We start from the raw sequence: 14,392 nt of genomic DNA, 5'->3' as shown, positions 1-14,392 counted from the left end.
TAGGAGGTTGAGGGTTCGAGTCCCTCCAAGACACGTGGATTCTTTTTCGCAAATTTCATATCAATTTGTCCATTTCGAAACATATGCTGTGCATATGCACAGCCAAGATATTTAAGATCCTTTAAATTTATTTTCTCTAATGGCTACATCCCAACAAGAACTTGGTCAGCTGACGCATGTACACTTGAACCATGAACTAAGGTCATGAGAGTAGACAAATAATTCATGAATCTGGTATCTGTCATTTATGATTCCATGGCTTGATTTCAAATCTTCAAATCTCTATAAAAATCTGCTGCTTAATCGCAATTGAGTCGTTCAAGCCGACTCAAGCCAGATTTGCAAACCATGTCGTTTAGTTGATCCAGGTCTTCATGTGCCACTGCAACGTGCAGATTCCTTTGGCCGAAGAGGATTTCGTGCGCTTCGGTGTAAACGGCTACACTGTTCGCTATCGAGCTCTCATTCAACAGGAAGAACCCATAATGGAGCAAGGCATCGGCGTACTTTTGGTGATTCGTTCCGAAGCTAGTCCGTGCCCGACAGACAGCTTGCTTGATTAGCATACTGGCGACTTGGAATTGACGCTTAACGACGCAGGGTTTCGCCACCTGCCGGAGGAGGTCTACGGTGATTTTGTCGGGAGTGTTCTGGTAGCTCAGGTCATACTCGCTTCGGTATAAGTGCAGCACCGATATCTGCTGGTAAATATTCGTGAGTAAACTGTTCGGCATGTTACTGAGCCTATCGTTATCACCACCGGCCAGAGCACACGTGCTGCTACTACTCCCACTGGAATTGTCCAATTCCGAGCTTTGCAACCGGTTCGCCCGTTAACGGTCCTGCGTCAACTTATAAATAACGTTCAGGGCTTGGACACAGGTGATATTCGCTTCCTTGAAGGAACAGTACGCCGTTTGTGCGAACAGCATTTTCTGTAAACAATCCAACGAACGACTTCATCCGGAGGCCATTGTCAGCCTGTTGGAGAAAGGCAGCCGTGAACTGTCGGCTGCCCATGCAGATGAACGCCATCCATTCAACGTGCGGCACCTCACCGTGAGCACCGAGAAAGTCCTCCAGGCATGTCTTCTTCAGTGCTGGAACGTGCTCATTCTCCAAATAGTACAGTAGTACACGCTGGTGCATCGACAGAATTTGGTGCGCAGCTCTGTGACGACGGGCTCCCGGGCCGTCATCAGTGTTTGAACGCATTGGAACATGATCTGCTTGAGGGAGACCGGTCGGATCACCATTCGGAAGGTGTTGATTCCAGTTATATGCACTTCGAGAGTACTTCGAGAGTGTATGTTTGAGTGAATCGTGGTTGCACGTCTGTTCCAAGACGCTTGCCACTACTGCCGTCGGCAACATTCTAAAATCGTCTAAGGTACTCATTCTTTTGGAAATATTGTAATCCGGATTCCGCACATAGGCCAGCAGACAGAAACTATACAGTGAAGAAGATTCCCTAACCATCCTTCCCGTCGTTTCCTGCAGTGCAGTGTTTCCTGCAAAATGATGACTCGGGACCAGACACTTCCGCGATTCGATTTCAGACCGAAGACAAAATAATCACACTCTCTATTCACGTACAGAAAGACAAGGTTATACAAACGAAAAATTAAAACGTTTGAACCCTCATCCGATTCGGATTCGACCGCTTCATCGACACTCAACTGCATTCAAAAATACCCGGCGAATAACTTGACAGAGATGAAAAAACAATTTAACAAGTTTGCATTACGCTGATTTCAGAATTTTTTGACATATTTTCATGATTCTGAGTCATGTTTTCATGACTCATGGAAATCATTGATATTTGCACGAAAATTTCAGTGGAGTTTCAACGTTATGAGTTGTAAATATCTATCGGAAAATTCTGCGAACTTCTTCGAATTTGAATCGCCGAGAAAAATCATAGTTTACCGGCGTGACAAATTTTGAACGGCGGGGCGCCGATGCAAAATTGTCGGCAGCGGCGCACACCTCTCTTTGGATAATTTTCATTTCAAACATTCATTGGGCGCTCCCTTTCTACTAAGGAAAAATGTACAATATTTTACATTTGGATAGCAATTTAAATTTCAGTAATTGTAAATTGCAGAAAATCCTCCTAATTTGGAATTTTCGTGATATTTTTTTATTATTCGCATAATATTCTGAGACCTTAGCAGAACCGTGCTGATAGATTTAAGAAGAGTGACGGGGGTGAAAATAAAAAAATAAAAACGATAGAATCAACTAACGCAAATCAAAAAGAAAATAAAGACAGAATTACCGTCTTCGACCAGAGGTCGCATATACTGAACACTTAACATCTAGCATGAGACATCGGACAGGACATTTGCACAACACCCAGTGGACCAGTGGAAAACTTATCGCTTTACGAAAAGTTTTCTCCTTACCGGGGCGGGAATCGAATCCACACTCCACAGCACATGCGTCTAGACGATTAACGTCGCTAACGAAGCCCAAATGATTTTTTTCGTGAACCCACGTGAACCCGTCACTGGCCTTTCTCATCATTTACCTGACGGAAAAGGAAGTGAAAAGGGGAAAGGAAGAGGAAGTGAAGTTGGAAAGGAGAATGGAACAGGTTTCTGGAGAAGGAGGATACAATCAATAATACATACATACGATGCATTTTGTAAAACGCAATGAAACGCGAAGCATAAAATATACTAGATAAGTCACACAATGCAAATGCATATGATATACCATTTATAGGAAAGCCAATTATGTAGACTCACACGCATTAAGCTAGGGACTAAAGAGAGGTGTCACAAAAACACTGAGGACGTAACAATGGACGAACGTCAAAGACGAAACACAGAGTGCACTGTGAAAAACGCATAATGCGAATCCATATAGGTGACAATTTGTTGAAAAACTAAGTAAAAAAACATATTCATAACCCCACCCTTATTTAACCTCAAGTTGAGATTAAACAAGAGTAGCCGAAGCCGAACGTCAAAGACGAAACACAGAGTACACTGTGAAAAACGCATAATGCGAATCCATATAGGTGACAGTTTGTTGAAAAACTAAGTAAAACACATATTCATAACCCCACACTCACGTTGAGATTGAACAAGAGTAGCCAAAGCCGAACGTCAAAGACGAGACACAGAGTACACTGTGAAAAACGCATAATGCGAATCCATATAGGTGACAATTTGTTGAAAACTTAGTAAAACACATATTCATAACCCCACTCTTATTTAACCTCTCGTTGATATTGAATAAGAGTAGCCGATTATCTCGGAGAAGCAAAAAATTAACTACACCATAGCTCCGGTTAGCGCAGCGAAGGCTAAATACTGTGAAGGGGGCCCTGGTGCTTCACAGGCTCCGTTTGCGGCTAAGTTCTTATTAGACCCCACTAACCATTCATTCGTTGGCACGGTAAACATAAAGCCGCATTACACCGAGAATTAGGGGTCACCTGTAAGGTGGACTTTTACAACTGGAACAGGCAATCCGTAACGTTATTCTTAGCCAGATAACCAGCTGCCGACACCACACGGCTATCTAGGCTGTTCGTGGATAGAAGTTGTCATTAAGGGTATGCGATAACACACTTTTTTCTAACGAAACGAAACGAAACGAAATTTAAAATGTCTATGTTGATTCGAAACGAAACGGAACGAAATATAGATTTACTTTCGAGTCTTCGAAACGATACGAAATCAGGGTCCATTTAATTCGAAATTTTTCGAAACGAAACGAAATTTAATTTTTTTCCGCGGAATTTTTATTAAATTAGTTTTATATTATGTACGGAATTTCGTTAAAAACATAATTTCACCTGAATTTTCTTTAATTTTTTGTGATTTTTTTTTCATAGGGTTAACTCATAGTTTCATTGACGCTAAAGGTCGTAATCGAGTAAAAACCAACAGTGTAAAAAAAGAACTGGGTGTAATCTACTCTGGATAAAAAAAAGTTATTCACTTGCTTCGGAGTTTCCAATTCATGACCAATAATGATGTGCTTACAGTCAATTCATCCCTTAGAGCCTTCTCAACTCTTAAGCGGTGCTTACCCATGTTCTTAAACCTGGTTTGAGGCCGAAGGGGAGGTGAATAAATCGGTTATTAATAAGAAGCGCTGAAAAATGACTTCAAAAGGGCCCTTGGAATCCACGACACGACTTTGCATATTTGATAAAGTTATACTGATTCATAGCTGGTTACGTTAAAACAAATAGGATAGAATAGTTAAGGATACTTTTTGTTTTCTGTTAGATATTTCTAACAAAGCACTGAAGACGTTTTATAGAATAAAACTAAATACGTATTTGTCGACTCAGAACGGGGTTATGTAGTAAGCATCTCAAATAGCTATGCGAGCAAAAGCGTAGGATTGCCAATCCAGAGATGGCGAGCTCGATTCTCGGTCTGGTCAAAGATGTTTTCGGATTGGAAACTTTTTCGACACCCTGGACATAGTATATCCATTGTCTTGCCACACAAAATGTATAGACTTAATCATTTATTTGTTTATTTGTTTATATGATACTTCAACAGGCTGTATTGGCCCCAATGATGCTTACTTATAATTAATTACAAAATGCGAAATTACTTTCTATGGTCAAGTATCATTATCAACTATTCCTAAAAAGAACTGAACCTTTCGCGAATTAGTTGACGGGACAAGTTAAAATCAAAACGAGATGCAACTCTGTTGAATAGTCTTTGAAGACCGCCGATAGCACCGAACATACCGTAGTTCGTTCGATGCATAGGAGCCCTGAACATCGAACTATTCCTAAGGGATCGGGGTTGCACGTGGTAGTTAATTTGTTCCAGAAGAGAAGGGCAGTCGAGTCGTCCTTGTAGTAGATCTGCTATCAGTAATGCCCTCGTTGTGCTTCGGCGGACGGAAAGGGGTTCCAGATCAATCAAACGGCAACGGCTTTCATAGCTTGGAAGACGGAAGTGGGAAGATCCTTAAATTGATTGACTCGTTCAAGTTCTGTGTCGTACAAGATATACTTGTGAATTATTGTTTCCCTTTTCCGCGAGAAAGAGATTACCGAACATTTAGATGGGTTAACATCCATTCGGTTAAGCACGCATCAACTTGCAAAGGCATCAATGGAACAAATTCGGAGATACAGTTTGAGGTCGTCTGCATAGCAGAGCCGTGGTCCTTTCATTGTTAGAATGGCGTCATTGAAATAGATCAGAAATATCAGTAGTCCCAGGTGACTACCCTGAGGAATGCCTGAGGTAGCGGCAAAATGGTTCGACTGATGATCTCCGATAACCACGGTAAGGCTGCGACCGGTTAAATACGACTGGAACCATCGCAAGAGAGAACCATTGATTCCGAGGCGATCCAGTTTAGCAATAGCTATGCGGTGATTCAATTTGTCAAAGGCTGCTGTTAGGTCGGTATAGATAACGTCCGTTTGACTGCGATCCACCATGCTGCTATTGATGTAGGAGGTAAGGCACAAAAGATTTGTAGCCGTGGAACGTCCGGGCATAAATCCATGTTGGTTGTCACTAATGTATGATTTACAATGGGCGAGTGGAGGTTCCATGATGACTAGCTCGAACAACTTGGCAACAGCAGGTGATACCACGGTAATTTGCAACGTCCCGTCTGTTACCTTTCTTATGAGCAGGGAACATGTGCGCTATCTTCCAACAAGACGGAAAAATTCCTGACGTAATCGAAAGTTGGAAAACATGGACTAACGGAGTAATAATGCCATCTATGTGCGTTTTCAGAAACACGGAAGGAATTCCATCTGGTCCGGGGTTGTAGGATGCTTTCAGTTTCAATGCAGCTTCGCGAACTATTTCAACATTGATATCAACCATGCTCATAGCTTGGCCGGAGATAGGAACGGAGCTCATAGCATTTCGTATTTGGTCTTCTGATAATTTTTCATTGCTGAAAACACTGGCGAATTTTTCTGCAAACAGTCTACTGATGTCCTGAGAAATAGACGCCAATATTCCGTTAAGCGTCATTCGCGAAGGAAGGCCAGATTCATTACGTTGCTCTTTTACGTACTTCCAGAACTTTTAAGGATGTCTTTTCAGCTTCCTCTGCAGTCTACGCTGATAATGCGAGAAGCAATTTTTGGCAGTCCGTTTGTATTCGTGATTGATTTGTGCATAGTGCCGTTTCAGTGACAATGTACGGTACTTTGAGAACTTCCTTAACGCTGCTCTTTTATACGGCTTCAGTCGTCGCAGACCACTTGTTTGCCAAGGTGCGTGGGGAGGGTTATGCTCACTATTTTGGGAACTTGTCTGTCAACGATATATGACAATACATGAGAGAACGTTTCTGCTGCTCGGTCGACGTCGTCATTGGCCAGAATATTACCCCAGTCTAAAATAGATATGAGATTTGAAATACTGCGATGATCAGCTTTTCTGATGAAGTCATAGAAGAATACAGCGGAGGAGGTATCGACATAGTTTTCTAACTTTCGGTGTAGAGAAACCAGCAGAAGAGGATGGTGGTTACTTAGTTTTACCAGTGGTGATGGAGCCTCGCATATGAACGGCGCGACATCTTGAACGCTGACAAAACATAGGTCTAAGCTACGTTTATTCTGGTTAGTTACGTGATTTTTTTGCGAGAGCGTGGCAGAGCTGTAATTGTCTAGAAGGTACGAGGTGTTCTGATGAATGGCAGAGTGGCGCACATCCGGAAAGAGAAAGCCATTGGAAGAATTCACCCAAGAAATTCCTGGGAGGTTGAAATCGCCGATCACAATCATTTCATCGGAGGCTTCCACTTTTTCCAGAATAGTGGAAACAGATTGACAATGAGTTTGAATAATCCTACGTTCGCGAATTTTGTCGGGTGGAATATACAGCGCGCAGAGGAACAATGTATGATCTCCGAATTCGATTGAAGCCCACAACTGTTCCAAGCAGTTCCATTCCTGATTCTCGATTGAGTTGGATTGAAGTTTTTTATTAACAGCAACTAATACGTCGCCGCCTGTAGCTTTTTGTCTATTATCCGCAGACCGGTCACATCGCAAAACCTCATAATCGTTGCCAAATATCTGGCTGGAGAGCGTGCGTGAGTCCAACCATGTTTCAATGAGAATGATGATGTCGTAAGAAAGGTCAGAAATTGCTAACATAAAGTTTTGAAGATAGTTTTATGATTTAGTTCAGCGGCGCAGCCAAAATTTTTGATTATATAAAGTATGGTTTAAGTTCAAATTTGTTTCGAAATTCCGCGGAATTCCGTTAAATTTCGTGAGAAGCTGGTTTTTTGTAGCGAAATTTTTGTAATTTTACGAAACGAAACGAAATGAATAAATCAGATTTCGCCATGCTCAAATTCCGCGAAATTCCGCGGAATTTCGTTTCGAACCACCTGAAACGAAATTTTTCGAAATACCGCATATGCTTAGTTGTCATTGACTTTACGTCAACTCTCAATGTGGCCGAACAGCCGATCCTATTCGAATAAAGTGAGTGAGTGAGCGTGTCGGTCATTTGGAGGCACTACTAGGCCCAGTAAATTTTTCGGTCAATAAGTGAGTTGGTTGATGGTCGGAGTCGCTATCAGAAGCAGCAGGACCAGAAAAAAATTCAACTTTGAACCAATATTTGATAGTTTTTTTGGAAAAATCCGTACTGAATAGTGAGGACATTAAGATAATTCTCATGATCTTTTTTCAGATCCCATGAACATTTTCTGAACAAAACAAGCAAATTTATCTCGAATTAGAGATGAGTCAGTTTAGGGCTGCAAACCTCTATAATAAAAACAATAATAATAATCTTCAGTTTACACAAAACCTATACCGCCTATATTAGTTATTAGAGCAAAATGATTCTTCAGAATTTGGTTAACCGGCTGATCGTTGGGTTGTAGCCCCTGAAGTAATGTGCTGAGAAAAGCTGAGTTATTTCAAATAATTTAAATTGAAAGTAAATTATCCTTACTACTGCATTACATTACGATCTCTGGGTGATAGTGCAAAAATTGAACTCATCCGATCACGCAGTGCAGGTATTACCCTCAAATAACAATTTGAAGATGAATACTGTCCGATAGCTAGACTGGTTCCCTTGGGTTAAACTCAGAAAATCGCCAAACACAGTTCTTGCTGGCGGAATCACTGCCCACAGCTTGTAAATGATAAGCTTGTCACCGATTATCGCGGCTTTCGATACCGTACAGTGAAAACACAAACGTGGATATAGCAAACACTGCACTTTAATCAAAAAACTACTTATTTATTAGATTAACTATCTTATACTATATTACAAAATGTGCGCTCGACGTGACTGCCCGGATAACTCTATTGTGCTACACTAAGAACCGCACGTATTTCTTATACTACAAAAGGTCCCATTCAACAATACATTCTTATAATAGCAATCCCGCGTTTATCGGCTGATAACGATCGTCGTTGGTGGTAGCCGTAGATTGGTAGCCAGCAATCGAGGGGATGCTCGATGCAGCTTACATTGATCTCCAACAGATACTTTTTATGAAACTGGCCACTTGTAACCGCTTCCGGAAATCCCCGAGAAACCAGAATAGATATTAAAGTTTCAAAGTTCTATCCATATGACATATTGATGTTGAAATAAAGAAATATTATAGCTTGCTCTACATTACTCAAAATATCTCTCCTTTCGATCTTAGGACTTTAAAGTTGTTCGGCCCCTTAACTAATATAATAAATTGTTCTATTTCTCATACGGAGATTCTTGATTTCGGCGCCCCCTTAAAGGCTGGTGCCCTTGGCGAGGGGCAACCCGGCCAACCGCACGTTACGGCACTGCATGGCCATCATGAATTATGAAAGATTTATTGGCAATAGGCTATGCGAGGTTTCGGCTTTTCAGTCTGGATATTTCTAAAAACAAACGTTTAAGATCTGTCCCAACGCTTCGGCATGTCTCATCAGGGGAAAAATCATGAATTCCTCTGATGAAGGCAACAAAAACTTGCAGAAACGTTGGGACAGATCCTGAACGGTTGTTCTAAAAATACTCAGACTGAAAGGCGGAATCATCGAAAATAGTTAAACATAAGCAGTCGAACTCTCAATTTACTAGACAGCAATAGGAATGCCAATAAATTGAGCAGCTGGCTATGATGATTGTTGTCATACATCTTTTATATAAGGCTGGGATTCGACGAACAGAAGAGATCCTCTTATTCTAGAGTCCTTAGTTATTGTCCTTCTCGTCAAATTAAGGTTTACCGCCGGCTTTTGACGGCCTTATTGTGTTGAAATGCATGTTTGCGAGCCGTCTCAAGCTTAGTTGACGTGGGCTGAAATTTCTGCCAGCCCCCTGCATTGAGCATGAGAACATTCTGCGAAATTCTTACCTCAGCTTTAACAGTATTCGAAGGTAGCACATGATATGTAATGGGATTTCATGGAACGAGAATTATTCGTTCTATACTGTTTTCGAACAGTTCTAGTTTGATGAACCGAATCGTGAGTCCAACACGGTGAACCTTATCAAAGGACTATCAGCTCGAAAAATTGTAATGGACCTACGATCAAAATTCTCGCAAAAATTGTGTAATTTAGGCCCTGCTATTGAATAAGTCGTAAATCAACTATTCGCAATCATTCACATGAATCATAAATAAAGTTCTATTGATTTTTTTTTCATTGAAATAAACTATAAACTTGCAATAAGGATTGATTCGGGGTAGTGGTAATGGCATTATGGGTACTGGAATTATGGGAAGTGTCGTAGATTTATGTCTTGCGCGCGTGCTCCCAGGTTCGTCGCCATGCCTCCCTCGTTTCCTGCCACATCGCCATTCAGGTGCTCTTCGTAGTGATGCCGCCATCTTTGGATCACCTCACGCTCGTCCGTAAGAAGATTTCCGTCTATGTCCTTACACATGTCAGGCTGCGGCGCGTGGCCCTTACGTGAAAGGCCCAACATGTCATAGAACTTGCATATGTTATTAGCGCGGTACAGATGCTCCGTCTCTTCACGGTCTCGATCTGTCGATGCTGGCGCTTTTTGCTTCGGAAAATCGAGTGTTGTCTGTAGACAACATCTGCATTAGCCGGAAATAGAGACTGATTGATAATTCTTGATCGCATTTCAGCAGAGTTGCTTAAAGCTGACCCCATGTTATCTGCGCAAATGTTGCATCAACTAACTGCAATATCTGGGAAACCGTGACTTTTCCGGCCGACTGGATACAGGGCGTCTTAGTGAAGGTTCCAAAAAAGAAGTTCTGACTATGTGCGACCAATCATCTTTTAAAGCAATCGTTTCTATAGCATATTCAGAGAAAACTAACGTGCGTAAAATAAGCGAAGGGTTTAAAGACTGTTGAGAGGAATATGATGACGGCGCACCATCGACCTGAGCCAGTGTGGCGGGAAAATATTTCGCTCGCTTTGTATCCACTTGTCGACAGATGACGGAAATTGGTGCTGAAAAGCGAAACAAAAGTTAATAAAAATCACTTACAAACTGAAGCTTGCAATCTGTTTCGTTCTACTCGCACGGGCTTCGAAACGCGGAGAGCGAAACAAATGGAACTGACTGATTTTTATCGCGAAGTTTAAATTAGCAAATTTTCTCACCGTCTGTTGCCGGAAGGGAGGGGTTCGGCACCGAAGGGCTCCACTCACAGCTTGACAGAAGTGGCGCATCACATGATACCTATACAAAAGTGTGATGAAGGACTTGAAAAATGAACTGCCAAAAATGGCTGAAACGGAAATCGGATGGAGGTGGCGGCGCTGGTAGAAATTGAATAAAAGTCATAAATTATTTTGATTTATAATTGGGAATCACTCACCTGGTTCGGTGAACGAGCGAACAAGCTGCTGATGGAAGCTTTCAACAAATTGGCCTCTATTTGTTGAACGATAACGGAAATGGAAGCCACGGCGACATTTCCTGCTACGTAATGCGCGACAGGAAATGAAGAACCGACGCAAGCGGAACAAATTTCATTTCACGTTGGTGGGGCTTTTAATGTTCGTAGAATTTGAAATGCTTCCGGCTTAATTAAGCTCTAACAAAATTGACTCCGATCCGACGTACACTCAACTGCAGCTTGAAAACATCTGTAGGCCAATGGAAACTTTCTCTTCGGGCTAGTTTCAACACAGTAATGCATCCCAGATGCAGCGTCACTCTTGTGACATGCCGGAAAAGTGCCGTAAATCTATATGAAATAATAAAATCACATATTTAAATTTATTCATTTAACTTTCTCACTCTTCGACGGGCCCCGAAAAAGTTTCCATCTCCATGTCTACCGGGAGATAGTAACAGACGAGCAACCGGCCAACCAACGCATTATGATCCAAAATAGAATGAAAAAGGATTTGTTTTCGGAAATATTTATTCCCAAATTTCCGACATTATGATTTCATATTTATTAAATAAATTTGGCAAAATTGTATAACCAATTAAAACAAAAACATTTATTGATCGACATGTTAGTGACAACGGTTTCTGGTCAGATCTGGACTAAGAATAGAAAAAATGAATTTAATTCGAGTTTGCAAAATGTTGTAACTCACTAAATTGTGGTAAATAATTCACTCAGTAGTTTAATTTTTATTGCAAGTAAAACCCTAGGCAGAACTACCACTTTTTGTTCTACTGAATCACTGTGCAGTATGAGTGATGTAAATTTAGTCTACCATCGTTTAGTTTAGATCTCTTTCATGATCTAGTTGCGATGGCACACATGCGAAAGCTCTTCTATATCGAAGCTTTACAGGCTTCTGGCAGTAGGTACATTGTACAGACATCAGTGCCGGTCCAGAAATAAGTTTCGCTTCTGTGTCTGGCTGCCGCAATTTCGACTGCAAAGCGAGCATATCGAATTACATCGCACACCTACTCGAATATGGTTCTACAATTTCCAGTCAGCATCCGAATGTAATAATCCGGGGGCGAGATGGGAATTTTCATAAGGTGTCTAACGGGTATTCCATGGTTGGATTGTTTCGGCACAACAAGAACCAATCGCAGCTGATGCACCCTTCGCCAGCCGTGGTACCCAACCCTCTACGGCATGGCGGCGAAGTAAGTGTTCTACTGCAAACAATAGTTACATACGCTTCCTCGGAGGAGTAATGGAAAACGAATTGTGAACCGTGTGTGAGCAGCGCAAGCCAGGATAAATTTATTCATGAATGTTTTATTAGATTCGCCCAATTGGATTGTGTCGAAATCTGTCTTGGTAAGTAGCAGATGAGATTGGTAAGTTTTATTTTTTTTCTATGAACATATGCTATTCATTGGATGCTTTGAATAGTACAACGCATGTATGATGTAATTTGTTCCAAATATAGCAGCAATTTTTACAATGAGAATGAAGTCCTCTACTTTCTTGTTTGTAAATTGGATAGTAAAGGACCATTTAAAAAATAGCCATTTCTATTTCATTTGACTTACAAATGGGGTGCGTGTCAGGCCTTGCCTAGACTGCCGCCTTTAAAAATTCAACCAACGAACGAGCAGCAAGATGAAACACACCGGAACAATTGGTAAAGACCATAGCGACAAAAAAGGACTTTACGCATACTCGCCAATTTGCTCTTGGGCCGCGGATTTGGCGTCGAAGCTCTGCAGGGGGTTTTCTGGAAGAGATTAAGGGTGCTAAAACTTAAAGGTAATCATACCATCTACCAAAGAGGTAATCATACCATCTACCATCTACCATTATGCATCGTATCTTTACTTTGAAGCCAAATTGTGTTATATATGTATAGTGTAACAATTTCAAGGCTTCATGAATTTATTTGAGTTTAATTCTTAACAGTTTTATCACAGCTTTGTTTAATGCCACAGCATAAGCTTCAATAATGTAGTTCGTAGTTCGTAGTTCTACGTTAAAAGCGAGGGAAAGATGTTTCCCGCCACATACTGCCAAAAAAAAATTCTTGAACGAATTTATTTGGATTTCTACAGAACATTCTTTGTTTTGCTCATAGGAAATTCTTCGAAAATTCTTCAAAAAATTGCTTAAAAAAATGGGAAGTCGTTTGGCCAAAAATCATTCAACTGAAAGACATTTCGTGCGAAACGGTTATAAATGAAGAACGGTTTGTCCAGAAATTTCATTTAGCTAAAGCGACAATCGGCCGAAAAACCCGTTTTCTCTAACAGGTTGTTGGCCAGATGAGTCAACAGGCCGAAAATACTGGTTGGTCGTAATTGTCGTTTACAGAAAGCGCCATTTGGCCAAATGGACCATACGACTAAATGGTCTTTCAGCCACACGGCGCGCCACACAGCAAACGGTATTTTCGATCAAATGACTTATTTGGACAAACGACTTTTTCTGCCAAATGACCAAACGATATTTTCAGTCTTATATCCATATCGCCAAAAAACTTTTTTGGCCAGATGAGCCAAACACCTCTCGGCCAAATGGCCCTTCCTGTTGTTTGGTCGAAAATCATTTAGCGTAAAGTCGTTTGTAGAATGGCGCTTGGCCGAATGACGCGGTAAGCCAAATTCCACTTGGCGGAATGGTTAGACCGAAACCGAACATGTAATTTGGCCAACGAAGTTGTTTACCCTAGCAACCCTGAAGGCTGAACCTGCCGTTTGTTCGAAATAATAGTTTGGCGAAACGTCGTTTTGCCAAAGATATCATTAAGCCGAAAATGACCTTTCTGGAAAACACTCCGACACATTTGGAAAGATGCCCATTTCGGTGAAATGGCCCTTTCTGTCAAACGACCATTTCGCCCAATTGAGCTATTCGGCCAACGGATTTTTTCAGCCAAAGGAACTGTTCGGCGGAACGACATTTTCGGCGAAATAATAAGACTAGATGTGCTTCAGCTAAATGGTTTGTTCGGTCAAATACCCCATTCACCAAACAACATTTGGCTGACAATGGGTCTGACGGGTAAGAAGGGGTCATAGCTCTCACCGTTACTCTGAAGGTCGTATAGCAAAATCGTTCAAAATGGTCTCTTATAGTTTAGTTTCTTCGCCCTCAGATACATTCAATCTATTTTACAAGCATTCTAGGTAGTTGTAACATTGACCAATTCTCATCCCTATTGGACCCACTGTCTCATTCCATGCCGCACAGTGGCGGGCCTCCATACAAATGCCGGACAAAACCTAATATGTTGCTTGAACTTTCAACCAAAGAGTAATTTTCGAACGCTAAATTCATGCTAATCGAATATTTCTGGAGAGTATGGTATGGAGCATTAACTCATCAATCAATCGGCAGCACTGCGATTTTCGTCGTCGCTCGTTTGTAGACTCCGGAACTAGTTCGCACGGTTACCACGCGAACGATGCCGTCTTTGCCCTGATGTGTTTCAACAATTCGCCCAATCTTCCACGTTAACGGAGGCAAATTGTCTTCTTCCACCATTACCAGCAATCCTTCACGTAACAAGGTGGGATCTTTG

At 41.4% G+C, this 14,392-nt stretch overlaps 1 pseudogene; it reads right to left on the bottom strand.

The window, feature by feature from the left end:
* Positions 1–299: 299 nt before the first annotated feature.
* Positions 300–1,479, bottom strand: LOC134210410 (amyloid protein-binding protein 2-like; annotated as a pseudogene).
* Positions 1,480–14,392: the final 12,913 nt, after the last annotated feature.

This window comes from Armigeres subalbatus, chromosome 2 (assembly GCF_024139115.2).
Source record: "Armigeres subalbatus isolate Guangzhou_Male chromosome 2, GZ_Asu_2, whole genome shotgun sequence".
In the NCBI taxonomy this organism is placed as follows: Eukaryota; Metazoa; Arthropoda; class Insecta; order Diptera; family Culicidae; genus Armigeres; species Armigeres subalbatus.
Note: the sequence above shows the minus strand (reverse complement) of the source record. Positions and strands in the feature narration are given on the sequence as shown.